The sequence below is a fragment of the Chionomys nivalis genome, chromosome 11, assembly GCF_950005125.1.
Source record: "Chionomys nivalis chromosome 11, mChiNiv1.1, whole genome shotgun sequence".
NCBI lineage: Eukaryota > Metazoa > Chordata > Mammalia > Rodentia > Cricetidae > Chionomys > Chionomys nivalis.
In genome coordinates, this window is record NC_080096.1 from 82,236,351 (window position 1) to 82,251,902 (window position 15,552).

The window sequence follows — 15,552 nt, forward strand, 5'->3', positions numbered from 1 at the left end:
GCTGGTTTGAGAGGCAGCTTTAGGCAGATATTTTAAAGCCAGGCTCCCCTCTTAGTTCCTCAGTGGGCTTGAGTGTTAAAAAGGATTGAGACTATTTCTCTAACCTGTTTGGGTTGAGGAGTACATAAATGAAAACACCTGAAATGAGTCAGGTGCAGTGGCACAAATCTGTAATCCCATTATTTAAGAGATGGAGGTGGGAAGAATATCAGGAGTTCATGGACATCCTTGAGCGTAGGAAGGTCGACCTGTCTCAAAGACATAAAATCAAAATACAAGCCGTAAGTGGCTGCACACGCCTTTAATCCCAGCACTCAGGAGGCAGAACCTGCTGGACTTCTGTGAGTTAGAGGCAGCCTGATTTACATAGCAAGTTCTAGGCCAGCCAGAGCTGCAGAATGAGACACTGTCTCAAAACAAAACAAAATAAAAGTCTACAACAAATCAAAAAGGCATAAACAGTATTGAGCACACGGCAGCTGAGCACGTCTCACAGTGGGGAAAGCACTATTATGACACATTTTTAAAATGAGTTTTGTTTTTCAAGACAGGGTTTCTTGGTGTAACCCTTGGCTGTCCTGGAACTAGCTTTGTGAACAGGCTGGCCTCGAACTCAGAGATCCGCCTGTTTCTGCCTCCCAAGTGCTGGAATTAAAGGCATGTGCTACCACTGCCCAGCAGCACACTTTTTAAATCACATTTATTCAGTCTGTATGTGTGTCTTAAGGTTTTTATTGTTGTGAAGAGACACCATGACCACAGCAACTTTTATAAAGAGAACATTTAACTGAGAGGGCTCAGTTACAGTTTCAGAGACTTAATGCATTACCATCAAGTGGTGTGCTGGCAGAAGAGGCACTGAAGGCAGCGGGGCGGGATCCTGAGCATAAGAAAGCTCAAAGCCCACTCCCACAGTGACACACTTCTGCTAGCTAGGTTGTTCCCACTCAGACCAAGTCACACCTCCTCGTAGTGCCAGTTCCTGTGAGATTATGGGGGCCAGTGTGTGTGTGTGTGTGTGTGTAAACACGTGGAAGTACATGTTCCACAATGCACTTGTAAACCAGAGTAAAACCAGCAAGAATGAGATCCCTCCTTCCACCATGTGGGTTCTGGAAATTAAACCAAGATTATCAGACTTGGCCTTCACCTTCGGAGCCGTCCCACCCTGGTTAATATTTTATGGAAATTAAACGACTTCTGGAGTTGCAGTGACTGATTGATGCCAACAATGCCAAAACTCAAGCACTAACTTGAGGCTACCAGGATGATTAAGTTTTAAGTTACAACAATTGAGACCCATTGAGAAGGCTGATTTTTCAAGCATATTTCCACTCAAATTTTCTGAATTTGATTATTTGGGTTTTTCTTTTTTAAATTCAGTAAAGTCATGAATCTAAAAGAAAATGGAATATATAACTAACATATAAAGGGGAGGAGAAAACCAAAACTCCACTCCAAGAACAACTAACTGCTAAGGCACACCTGAGGCTCCCCTGCCTCTCATGTATCAGGCTGAGCCTGAAGGGGCCCTCTACTGGGCATGCAGCCCAGCATGCCTGACATGTCAGGGGAAACTGCTCCTTCCTCAGAACTGGCCTCTTGGGGGCTCAGGCTTCTCTACTCTGAAAACCCTTTAAACCACTGTGACATAAAGAGGACGGAGCCTTTCCTCCGCGGCCCTGGTTTAGCCCCAGATGTGAATGCAACTGAGGTCACTCAGAGTGGTAGAGCCACACCTCCAGTAGGGACACAAGACCACGCAGATGCACAAATATTATATACCAGTTGTCATGGAGAGAATATCGGAATGTAGGGTTGTCCGTCCTATCCTCTGCAGCTGTCGGTCCTTGGTCAGGTAGGCTGATTCTTCTGGCCTGCCTCTCCTCAGTGCTCCAGTAGGGCAACAGTGTATCTCACTTAGAGAACTGCTTCTGTGCACTCTCATCTGTGCACTCTCATCTGTGCACTCTCATCTGTGCACTCTCATCTGTGCACTCTTATCATCTGTGCACTCTTATCATCTGTGCACTCTTATCATCTGTGCACTCTTATCATCTGTGCACTCTCATCTGTGCACTCTTATCATCTGTGCACTCTTATCATCTGTGCACTCTTATCATCTGTGCACTCTCATCTGTGCACTCTCATCTGTGCACTCTTATCATCTGTGCACTCTCATCTGTGCACTCTTATCATCTGTGCACTCTCATCTGTGCACTCTTATCATCTGTGCACTCTCATCTGTGCACTCTTATCATCTGTGCACTCTCATCTGTGCACTCTTATCATCTGTGCACTCTTATCATCTGTGCACTCTTATCATCTGTGCACTCTCATCTGTGCACTCTCATCTGTGCACTCTTATCATCTGTGCACTCTCATCTGTGCACTCTTATCATCTGTGCACTCTCATCTGTGCACTCTTATCATCTGTGCACTCTCATCTGTGCACTCTTATCATCTGTGCACTCTTATCATCTGTGCACTCTTATCATCTGTGCACTCTCATCTGTGCACTCTCATCTGTGCACTCTTATCATCTGTGCACTCTCATCTGTGCACTCTTATCATCTGTGCACTCTTATCATCTGTGCACTCTTATCATCTGTGCACTCTCATCTGTGCACTCTCATCTGTGCACTCTTATCATCTGTGCACTCTTATCATCTGTGCACTCTCATCATCTGTGCACTCTTATCATCTGTGCACTCTTATCATCTGTGCACTCTCATCTGTGCACTCTTATCATCTGTGCACTCTCATCTGTGCACTCTTATCATCTGTGCACTCTCATCTGTGCACTCTTATCATCTGTGCACTCTCATCTGTGCACTCTTATCATCTGTGCACTCTCATCATCTGTGCACTCTTATCATCTGTGCACTCTTATCATCTGTGCACTCTCATCTGTGCACTCTCATCTGTGAAGTTCTTAATTTGGAGGTTTAGCATGGACCAGGAAGGAGAAATGCCTTTATTACACACGAGGTTCTAGAATGTACTCATTGCAAGTTTCAGGATGCAGATCGTGTGAGGTTCTTGGAGGGGAGGGTGGTGTGGAAAGCGGGCTAGGGAGCTGGAGAGATGGTTCCGTGGTTAAGAGTGAGGACTGCTCTCACAGAGATCTGAGTTCTGTTTCCAACACACATGCACCTATAACTCCAGCCCCAGGGAATCTAACAACCTACACAATCACCTGTCCTCATGTGCACATACCCACGTGGAAACACGTAATTAAAAAATAAATCTTAACAATAAATAAATTTAAAGTTCTTTTAAAATAAAAGTGGGCCGGCTCATTCCAGGTGGATACCCAAAACAACATCTGTCCTCAAGCTGAGATGCAAGTAGGCCATAGTAATTAGGAATTGTCATTAGATTTTTGTCATTGCTGCTGATCAAAAGAAGCAGCTGTGGGGGACAGGGAAAGATACTCCATGAGGTCCTTGAGAGAAGCTGGACGCCTTCATTGGGGGTACCCCTAAGAGGGCCCTACAGAGCTACAGGCAAACCACCAGATGTACTTCAGAAAAGGCATTAGCATATACAGAGGGCCGGGGGGGTCATCTGTCCCACTGACAGCCCTAAGGGTTCCGCACAAACCTTCTGAGGCCATGTTTAGGACATCACACTCTGGACGATGTTGGCCTGAACTAAGGTGGTACCTAGAGCACAATAGACAGGCTTTTATTTTCAGAGTAAACAAGAGGCTGACCTGAGAAAGTCTGGGTGGTTCTTGAACAAGGAAGAGGAAGAAGTTACAAATGGCCACCCCGTGGAAAGTGTAGCAGGGTCTGCACGACACTCAGAAACTCCCACACATAACTTTAAAGTCGCTGGGGATGGGGGATGGGCTGTTGAGAAATGGGTTTTCTAGTACGAAATTTGTAGCACACTTTTTTTAGGCCACCAGCCGGCTCCCAAATCATGACATGGAGACTTATTAGTTTTGAATGCTTGGCTTTAGCTTAGCTCTTATTTTAATATGTTCTCCTTATCTACATTTTGCCTCTGAGCTTGTTTTCTTTTCTTTCCTTCTTTCTTCCTTCCTCTCCTTCCTTCCTTCCATCCCTTTTTTCTTTCCCTCCCTCCCTTTGCTCCCTCCCTCCTTCCTTCCTTCCTTTCCTGCTGTCTTTCTGTCTGTCTGGCAACTGCCTGGCTTCTGGCCCTGGGAGCATCTCTCTTTTTCTCCCTCACTCTCTCCTCCTACTTATTCTCTCTGCCTGCCAACCCAACCCTCTCTGCCTAGCTATTGGCATTTCAGCTCTTTATTAGACCAATCAGGTGTCTTAGGCACCTTAGTAAAAACAGCCACACATCTTTACATAATTAAACAAATTCAGCATAAGCAAATGTAACACAGCTTTACACAGTTAAAGTAATATCTGCAGCATAAACAAATCTAACATCCATGCCCAGTTAAAGTAATAATCCACAACAGAAATCATTCACTAAGTCTGTGAGAGAACCAAGAACCTGTGATTTTACAGTCACCCATGATTAGGACACAAATGAGCCTTCTGAACTTTAGGGGCAGTGGCAACTCTTTTACTAGACAGGGCTACCAAGTCAAGGAAGGAGGAAGGAGGAAGCGGGAAAGGAAAGAACAGCATAGCAAGGTTTGTTGTTTCTCAGTTGTGTGTTGTGAGAGATCGTCATTTTGGATTAGCGACAAAATGGAGTCACTTAAGCTCACTACAAACTGAAACTAACTCATCAAACTTGCTTGTCTGGATCTTCCAAGGAAAAAAAAGACAAGGATAAAAAAAAGAGATTATGGGACAGAAAGCAATTGTTAACCTACACAAGCCAGATTTAGCTCAGTTAACTAGGAATTTCCCTCTGTTTTGACTCTATAAGGAAAGTAACTTTGAAATTATTTCTGCTTTCTGTAATCCTAAAAGCAAACCTCATCTACTCAGTTCATCCATTTTATAGAATGAGATTTTGCCCATTTCTAGTATTGCTAATAAGAATCAATTAAATAACATAGATAAATGTATAGTAATCTAATCTTTAGGTTGTATAAGGAGGAAATGGGGACTGTGTCTCTTTCTGTGAGTGATAAAAAAAATGAAAATTGCTGAGTCAGAGAGATTTCTGGAGCCTTGGGCTTGAGGCAGGCAGTATTTGAACTTGAGGGTTTATAAAAGCAGGAAACCCTGAAGAAATAAAGAAGAAAGAATACCTTTGTCACATTATAGTCATTCAACATATTTATTGGGTACCTGCCCTGTTTAAGGCACTGGAGCTATACCGGTCAAGAGGAACAAATTCAGCTCCATTGATAAATGAAATATAGTGTCAATAGTGATAGGAGCTAAAGAAAGAATCAAAGTGGCTGGACCTGGTGGCACAGGTCCATGTTGTCAACCCTTTGGAAGACTGAGGCAGGAGGATTCCAAGTTCAAGGCCTGTCTAGGCCACGAGGTTCCAGGCAAGCATGAGCAATCTAGCAAGACTCTATCTCAATCAGTTAAATATTATATAATACAAGAAAAAATGACCTAAATTTAATTTCAAGTGGGACAACAGGGGAGGAGAGGCGAAGAGGTTAATTAGCTTGCAAACTTTAGACCAAGAACAAAGACTGTTCTCTATATGTCTCCTATGTCCAGCCAAAGCAGATTTCATATGAACAGCTTACGCCCTCCATCTCACAGACGGTTTTTGTCACCTAGTTCTGCTGCAGGTGGTTTGGGGGTTTGTCCTAGGGTCTGCTCCTTTCGGGGGCTGGCATCTGTAACTGCATAGTGAATCCTTGTATTTCTGAGACCCCTTGGCTCAAAAATGAGCTTGAACAATTGAGCATGAACTTGTGGTGGTGTTGGTCTAGAATAGACGACCTAGGAAGGCTCTGGGAAAAGTGAGTCATGAGAATACCTGGGAGAAGCTGGCTTTGGAGCACAGGGAAAATAAGTGAAAAATTTCCTGGTTTATGTTGTTGTTTGCTGTTGTTTTCAGTACTGGAGACTGGACTCAGGTCTCACACATGCTAGACAAATGTTCTGTCAATAAGCTCAGTCCCTTTAAAAAAAAGTTAGCCCAGGCTAGCCTTGAATTTGTGGTCCTCCTACCTCAGCCTCTACAAAGCTGGGATTACAAGTATGCACCACCACGCCCAGTGCAAAATTTCTTATGACATCTGCTTCCTCTTAGCAATGAATTTCATTCAATTTACAAATGCAAAAACCTACAACAAACATCATGTACAGTGAGATAAGGAAGTCTTAGCCCATCCCACATGGTACAGGAAGGAGCATTGATTGTACAAACTGCGATTCTGTTGCAGGGGAGTGAGCTGCTTGTTCGTCCTGGCTTCCCAGAACCAGAATAACCACACAGAAACTATAGTAATTAAAACACTTCTTGACCCATTAGCTCTACCTTTTTTTTCGCTAACTCTTATATTAATTTAACCCATTTCTAGTATTCTGTATATTGCTACGTGGCAGTGGCTTACTGGCAAAAATTAGGCATGTCTGACTCTGGCGGCTCCATGGCTTCTCCCTGACTCTGCTTTCTTCCTCCCAGCATTCAGCCCAGTTTTCCCTGCCTAACTAAGTTCTGCCCTATCAAGAGGCCAAGGCAGTTTCTTTATTCATGAGTGCTAATCACAACACACAGAGGGGACTCCCACATCACCTCCCCTTTTCTATTTAAATAAAACAGAAGGTTTTAACTTTAACATAGAAAAATTACATATAACAAAATAGTTATCAAGCAAGAATTACAGTTACAATATTTATATCTACTCTATCTGTTATCATAACTAAGGAAAACTATAACTATAAATTCTTCAACTCCATCAAAGACTCCAGAAGGGTATAAGTAAACAGGACATAAGTAAACCTAAGTAAACAGGAAGTACATTGTAAACAACTTCCAAAACTCTAGACTTGACAGAGACACCTTGCTGCCTGAACAGTCACCCAAAAACATTGGGGCATCCATCTTCAGCCTACAGGGCAATAGTATCCAGCAGACTATTCCATGAAGCAGGAAATTTCAAAGACAGTTCAGCCACTTTCTTCTGCATCCTGCAGAATGTCTTGCAGACTCTTTCATGAAGGAGGAACCCCAAAGGATCATCTCACCTTTAGGCAAGTTCAGCAGTTATTTCTCTGAGGGTCCTGCATGTCCAGTTAAGCAGTCCAGGCAAGATCAGTTTCTTGTCCAAATGGCTAACCAACTCCATAAGGAGCCTCTTTGATGCCCATCTTCCTCTTGGTGTTGCCAGGAGCAGATGTGTCTCACTGTCATGAAAAGTCCTAACTTCTCAAAACATTTAAATGCCATACTTTGAAGGTCTCTGAAAGATTTGAAGAATACCTATCTAACTGAAATATATTTCTATGCATCCAGAAAATCTAACTAATATGACTATAAGCTTGACTATTATAGATGACTATTAACCTATATTTTTAATTATATACTACATTTTTAAATGAGCTGGACAAACATAATAACTTAATCAAAATCAGAAATACATATACACAGCCGGGCAGTGGTGGCGCACGCCTTTAATCCCAGCACTCGGGAGGCAGAGGCAGGCGGATCTCTGTGAGTTCGAGGCCAGCCTGGTCTACAAGAGCTAGTTCCTGGACAGGCACCAAAGCTACAGAGAAACCCTGTCTCGAAAAACCAAAAAAAAAAAAAAAAAAAAGAAAGAAAGAAATACATATACACAGTATAACAAAATTGAAATTAAATTTATATCAATAAAGCAAGATCCATACCAATGCAAAGGATCCATCTCTATAGCATATCCCCTTTAAATGTAAATAATAAACAATATTTGGAAATATGGGCATAGTTTTTTCCATACTCCTTCCTTTTGATTGGGGGCACTATTAATCAGGTCTTTTATGGTATATCCTGTTTGTTAGGTTCATCTCAGTTAGCAGTTGGGCAAAGTATTTTTTTTGAGGGTGTTCACAGTGACCTGTGGGGGATCTTGTTCCATCGTACCACACGAGTCTGGAAGCAATTCACAGGTTCCCATCCTCTTTGGAAACAAGAGAAGAACCTCTTTTCCGAACAACATATCCTTAGACCCAAATTTGGAAGTCATGATACCTTTATAATATACATGCTGGTTTAGCTTAGCAGCCAATACAATGAAATGTCTCTCTGTGTTTAGCTCACTCACAGTCAAAAATTCAAAGATAACACAATAATATAAACAATCCAGACTCTCTGTGAATTTTCCATTTTTACATGGCTTATTTTTCTTTACTCCTCTTAATCTATTATTACCTGTACTCTGTCTCTTTAAAGACTTGACACTTTTTTTTAAAAAAGCATTAACTTTATTTTATGATTCTCTATACTCTTTTTCTTCTCTCTTCCAAGCCTACATACATTTATCCAACACTGAATTTTCCTTTATTGCATAGCTGTAATTCTTTATTGTCCAGGAGTGCTTTTTAAAATGCTAAGCACATATTAAAACTTAAACTGCACCATTAATATGGCATATATGGTATTCTCTGATTGCCCACCCAGTCCAGTATGACCTAGCCAATCAGGTCTCTGAGAGCTATGCCCACAGCCCCATTCTCAGACACACAGCCAGTCCATGTCACCATTAAGCAAGCTACAGAAGTCTGCTCACAAACCCCATCCAAATACTCTGTAGCCAGACCTCCTGCACAAAAGATTCAGAGTTTGCATTGGCAGGGCATTTTAAAATGGTCACAGCTTTTTTTCCTGCTGTGGCTGAATCAGGAAAATTTCTTAAAGGAGCTGCTGCAAGCTGCTAGAAAACAGTGTTAAACTTTGTATTTTATTTTATTTATTTTTGTCTAGAATTCCTTTTCAAGCCCTCTCAGGTTTCACATGGATTTAGCTGGCCACGTGGGCGCCAATCTGTTGCAGGGGAGTGAGCCACTTGTTCATCCCGGCTGCCCAGAACCAAAATAACCACACAGAAACTATATTAATTAAAACACTGCTTGGCCCATTAGCTCTATCTTCTTATTGGTCAACTATTACATATTAATTTAACCTATTTCTATTAATCTGTATATCACCACGTGACAGTGGCTTACTGGCAAAAATTAGGCATGTCTGACTCTGGCAACTCCATGGCTTCTCTCTGACTCTGCCTTCTTCCCAGCGTTCAGTCCAGTTTCCCTGCCTAACTAAGTTCTGCCCTATCAACAGGCCAAGGCAGTTTCTTTATTCTTGAATGCTAATCACAGCATACAGAGGGGACTCCCACATCAGGATTTCATGTACATCTTGCTCTCTAGCCCATCCCTTCACTTCTGTTCATGACTTTTCAGAAAACTGAACTCAGACTTGAGCATGTCAGGGCCATTCTGCCACTGAGCTACACCTATACCCTTAAGATTATTCTTTTTTTAAAAAAAATATTTATTTATTTATTATGTATACAATGTTCTGTCCGTGTGCATGCCCGCAGGCCAGAAGAGGGCACCAGACCTCATTACAGATGGTTGTGAGCCACCATGTGGTTGCTGGGAATTGAACTCAGGACCTTTGGGAGAGCAGGCAATGCTCTTAACCGCTGAGCCATCCCTCCAGCCCCCTTAAGATTATTTTATTTTATTATTATTTTTATTTTATTATTATTATTTTTTTTTTTTGGTTTTTCAAGCCAGGGTTTCCCTGTAGCTTTGGTGCCTATCCTGGAACTAGCTCTTGTAGACCAGGCTGTGATGGAGGTGGGTCTTATATTAATCTGTTGCTTTCATTGGTTAATTAATAAAGAAACTGCCTAGGCCCGATTGATAGGCCAACCCTTAGGTGGGTGGAGTAAACAGAACAGAATGCTGGGAGAAAGAAGCCGAGTCAGGGAGTCGCCATGATTCTCCCACTCCAGACAGACGCAGGTTAAGATCTTTCCTGGTAAGCCAGCTCGTGGGCTACACAGAATATTAGAAATGGGTTAGATCAATATGTAAGAGCTAGACAATAAGAGGCTGGAACTAATGGGCCAGGCAGTGATTAAAAGAATACAGTTTCCGTGTAATTATTTTGGGGCATAAGCCATGCGGGCGGTCGGGTGCCCCGCCGCTCCTATTACAACAAGGCTGGCCTTGAACTTCCAGAGATCCGCCTGCCTTTGCCTCCCAGGTGCTGGGATTAAAGGCGTGTACCACCACTGCCTGGCCAAGATTATTCTTAATAAACATTTTAGAAAGTATTTTAGGGAGAATTGTCCTTCCCTAGGCATCTGCCTCAAAGGCAGAAGAGCCTTCACTATCTGCCTGGCAAAGTTCTATATACACTCCTCCTCACTGTTCACACCCTGGTCCCACTCCTCCTCTCTGCTCACACCCTGGTCCCACTCCTCCTCACTGTTCACACCCTGGTCCCACTCCTCCTCTCTGCTCACACCCTGGTCCCACTCCTCCTCTCTGCTCATACCCTGGTCCCACTCCTCCTCACTACTCACACCCTGGTCCCACTCCTCCTCACTGTTCACACCCTGGTCCCACTCCTCCTCACTGTTCACACCCTGGTCCCACTCCTCCTCACTGTTCACACCCTGGTCCCACTCCTCCTCACTGCTTATACCCTGGTCCCACTCCTCCTCTGGTCACACTCTGGTCCCACTCCTCCTCACTGTTCACACCCTGGTCCCACTCCTCCTCTCTGCTCACACCCTGGTCCCACTCCTCCTCACTGTTCACACCCTGGTCCCACTCCTCCTCACTGTTCACACCCTGGTCCCATTCCTCCTCACTGTTCACACCCTGGTCCCATTCCTCCTCACTGCTCACACCCTGGTCCCACTCCTCCTCTGGTCACACTCTGGTCACACTCCTCCTCACTGTTCACACCCTGGTCCCACTCCTCCTCTCTGCTCACACCATGGTCCCACTCCTCCTCACTGCTCACACCCTGATCCCATTCCTCCTCACTGCTCACACCCTAGTGCAGAATTGCTGGTATCTGGACTTGAAGTTATCCAGCTTCAGTCTGCTCAGATTCTGGGATAGCAAGGCTATCAACATCAAGGCTTTGTTTCCTTCTATGGTGTTTTCACAGACTAACCAGCTTCAACTGTCATCTTTAAGAGGGCTTGGCAGCCTGCCAGTATTCACAAACTCAGCCATGTAGGTCACTGGTGACAAGGTCAGGGCCCTGGGGGAAAGAGGCCTGTCTGTTTGAGGCACACCAGGTGAGCCCAGAGCGCCTCCCTAGAGGGCTTTCATGACCAGTTCACTCCGTAGGAAGAGCATGACCAAACTGGGTGGATCAGGATGAGGACAAACAACTCAAGCAATAAACAAGCAAGAGCCAGGTGTGTTTGCGTGGAGTGTAAAGGTGGCATCACAGGCACTAGTAGTGTAGATGGAGGGGACAGGAGATGAGCCTGGGAAGTGTGCGCAGGAGACCCTGGTGCTCATTACACTCACAGCACTCCAGCTTCTGGTCTAACTTTCTCCAAGACGTTTTGTCTTTCATTCTTTATCAAAAGCACTCAATGAGTAAGGCTGCAGAGATGGCTAAGAGGTTACGAGTACTTTTTGCAGGTGGGAATAGAGGGTTAGGGGTAAGGAATGGAATGGAAGGAGAGGAATGGCTGGGAAGTAGAATAGTACTAGCTAAAGAAATAAATAGAATGCTTGGTGCTCTACAGAGAGCTCTGATTCAGTTCCCAGTACCCTTATGGTGTCTCATGAGTATCCACAACCCCAGTTCCAGGAGACTCAACAGGCACATCCAGGGTGCATGTACACGCACGCAGGCTATATATTCACACATGTACAGTAAAATAAACGCATGTACACGCATGCAGGCTATATATTCACACATGTAAAGTAAAATAAACGCATGTACACGCATGCAGGCTATATATTCACACATGTAAAGTAAAATAAACGCATGTATGATGGAGGTGGGTCTTGTATTAATCTGTTGCTTTCATTGGTTAATTAATAAAGAAACTGCCTAGGCCCGATTGATAGGCCAACCCTTAGGTGGGTGGAGTAAACAGAACAGAATGCTGGGAGAAAGAAGCCGAGTCAGGAGTCGCAATGATTCTCCCACTCCAGACAGACGCAGGTTAAGATCTTTCCTGGTGAGCCAGCTCGTGGTGCTACACAAAATATTAGAAATGGGTTAGATCAATATGTAAGAGCTAGACAATAAGAGGCTGGAACTAATGGGCCAGGCAGTGATTAAAAGAATACAGTTTCCGTGTAATTATGTTGGGGCATAAGCCAGCCATGTGGGCGGCTGGGTGCCGGGGACGCAGCCCCGCCGCTCCTATTACTACACATGTACACGCATGCAGACTATATATTCACACATGTAAAGTAAAATAAACGCATGTACACGCATGCAGGCTATATATTCACACATGTAAAGTAAAATAAATCTAAAAATCAAAACAGGTCTCGACAAAATTACCTCTTACCAGAGTAGGGAGATGGGAATTGAAGAAATATAAGTAAAGAATATGAAGACACATAAAATAACAAGACAGAAACCATAAGGCAACATCAGGAGAGTATTCCAGGGATTACTGAAATCCTGAAATCACCAGAATTTATTTTTTCACAGCTTTTATACCCAATATAAACCAGGGGAGGAGGTAAGAAAAGATTTTATTAACATGATACAAAAGGATAACTCACACAGTCAATGGGTTTATCACTCTGGGGTATTAAATCCTTAGCATTCTGTCCTCTAGGCAGCAAAGGTGCTCTAGGTCAGGTGTGCTGAAAACCGCCCTTCCCTAGGTGACCTCACAGTTACAAAAGAGCAGAAGTTCATTTGCATATCCTGACCACCCTTCAGGATGGCATTGAACCATCTTAATTTTAAAAGAACCAGACAACCACCTCCTGAGTTAGAAGGTACAATTATGCCCCTCAGTCTCCAAACTCTCTGATGGGCAGACAAGGTGGAAATGGGCCTGCATTTTTTGGCCTCCACAATACATAGCTCAGGTTGTTGAGTGTTTGCCTAGGGTGTCTGAAGTCCTGGGTTCCATCCCCAACACCATATAAAACCAGGTATGATAGTGCATTTCTATAATCTCAGCACTCAGCAGGTAGAGGTATGAGGGTCAAAGGGTCAAGGTCAATCTCAAAAACTGGAGATCCCGCTTTTGTTTAAAAAGCAGAGCATGGTGGTGCATGTCCCTAACCTCAACACTCAGGAGGCAGATCTCTGTGAGTTCAAGCCTAGCCTGGTATACTCAGCAAGTTCCAGGCTAGCCAGGTCTACTTAGTGAGACCTTGCCTCGAAAAACAAAAAGAAAGAAGAAATGAAAAACTCTACTATAGGGAACGTTTGAGAACTTTGAAAGCACAGAAGTAGAATCACTAAGCTGGTCTGGAAGAGGAGACTGGCTCTAAAGGTTCAGTGGGTAAACAGGAAGGTAGTCTGTAAACTGAGGATACACAGTCGGACAAAATGGGTAAAGGGTAAGGATTAGTTACTTTATATGTTGCTGGGACAAATACCTGACAGAATCAACTTAAGAGTCAAAGGAATTATTTTGGCTCACAAGTTGAGGGGTACAATCTATATGCTGGTTAGTTTTTGTCAGCTTGACATAAGCTAGGGTTATCCAGGAAGAGGAAACTTCAACTGAGAAAGTGCCCTCATTGTCCTGTGGGGCATTTCTTAAAGTTAATGATTGATGTGGGAGGGCCCAACCCACTGTAGGTGGTACCACATCTATAAGAATGTAGCCTGAGCCAGCCAGGAAGCAGCATTCCTCTGGCCTCTACTTCAGTTTCTGCCTTCAGGTTCCCTCCTTGAGTTTCTGCACCCCAACTTTCCTTCATGATGGACTACAAGTGTCAACTGAAATAAACCCTTTCCTCCCCAAGTTGCTTTTCATCGTGGTATTTTATCACAGCAACATGAAGCTAACTGAAAAAGCTTATCATGGTGGGGATGGCATAGCTGCAGAAGTGGGAGGCCGCTGGTCTCATTGCATCCACAGTCAATGGAAAGAGTGACGGATACTGACCATCAGCTTATGTTCTCCTTTTTTATTCACTCCAGAACCCCAGACTGGAACTAATAGATTGAGAAACCCACCTCGGCTGATCTATCTAGAAACTCCCTCGTATGCCCAGAGGTTTGTTTTCTTCATGATTCTAAATCCTGTCCAGTGACAATACAAAGCTGCACAGAACATAAGGATAGTGTGACTAGACTCCAGGTAACAAATAGCTAGGTTTTGAATTACAGAGTGGCAAAGAGGATAAAGATATGTGTGTGTGTATAGGTGTGTGTATACATACACACACACATATGTTGTGGGACAATGGCTTGTAGCCTGTCAATTGTATTGTAATAAAATGCTGCTTGGCAGTAGCCAGGCAGGAAGTATAGGTGGGACAACCAGGCAGGAAGTAGAGGCAGGATGACAAGAACAGGAGAATTCTGGGAAGAGGAAAGCTTGGTACGTAGTCATGACTCAGCCACTGAAGTAAGATGTGATTGCCTCGCTGAATAAGGTACCAAGTGCTATCAAGGACAATCTAATATTTAATATCATATCCAGAAAAATTAAACAACTTCCGGAATCAGAAAGGTATCTGCTTCAACATGGATCCACATTTGTCGGACTTAATGCTGCCTTCAGTGGCCTGATAGCAAACAGTCTTTTCCGGCGCATCCTGCATGTGCCACAAGCTCGGCTGGCTTCTAAAGCTTACCAATGACCTTGATGTCGTTTATGACAGCGAGCATGACTTTCACAGGTTTTATAAGTTTACCTTTGAGCACAGGTGACTTGAACTGTGAGACCTGTGCCATGACCCGGGACGCACCGGTGGGTTTTGGTATGGGTGGTGTATACCCTATCCTTTTCGCTATACCTGTGAACGGAGGCCTTGCTGCCTGGTATGAATCAAGCCCTCTGCCACAGAAAGGAAACATGTTAAATTACTGGATTACAGTTTCTAAGCCTGTCTGTAGAAAGATGGTATTTCCCATTATACTTCAGACCGTGTTTGCAGCATACCTTGGGGGCAAACAATATAATCTCCTCATAAAGGCCCTTCAGCTACCTGAACCTGGCTCAGAAATTCAGTGACTTGAAGCAAATATGTACAACAAAAATAAAACAATCTGTTTCTTATATTAAAAAAAAAAGGTACCGAGCCACGTGGCTAACATAGACAAGAATAATGGGCTATATAAAGTTAATAAGAAGCCTGAGCTAATGGGATAATCAGTTTATAACTAATGTAGACTTCTGTGTGATTTCTTTTGGACTTAACGATTGTGGGAACCGGGCAGGACAGAAACCCCAACAACACACACACACACACACACACACACACACACACACGTGTGTATGTATGCATGTATGTATGTAAAGCCTTAGAAACTGGATGAAGCATTTGGACTTCAGCTGGATATTCAGTGTTTAATGGGCATAACAATACACCTAAAAGCTTAATGGTTTAAAATGGTAGGTGTTTCTGTGCTTATGAGTCTGAAGATTAAAAATTGGGTTGGCTTACATGGAACACTTTCCTGATGACTCTTGTGGTTTCTACCGTGTGATGATTTATTGAGGGCCAGATAGTATAAAACAGT

The 15,552-nt window shown here is 43.5% G+C and overlaps 1 pseudogene; it reads left to right on the forward strand.

Moving 5' to 3' along the window:
- The first annotated feature begins 218 nt into the window (after positions 1–218).
- On the forward strand, positions 219–15,083 carry LOC130884387 (transmembrane protein 126A-like; annotated as a pseudogene).
- Positions 15,084–15,552: the final 469 nt, after the last annotated feature.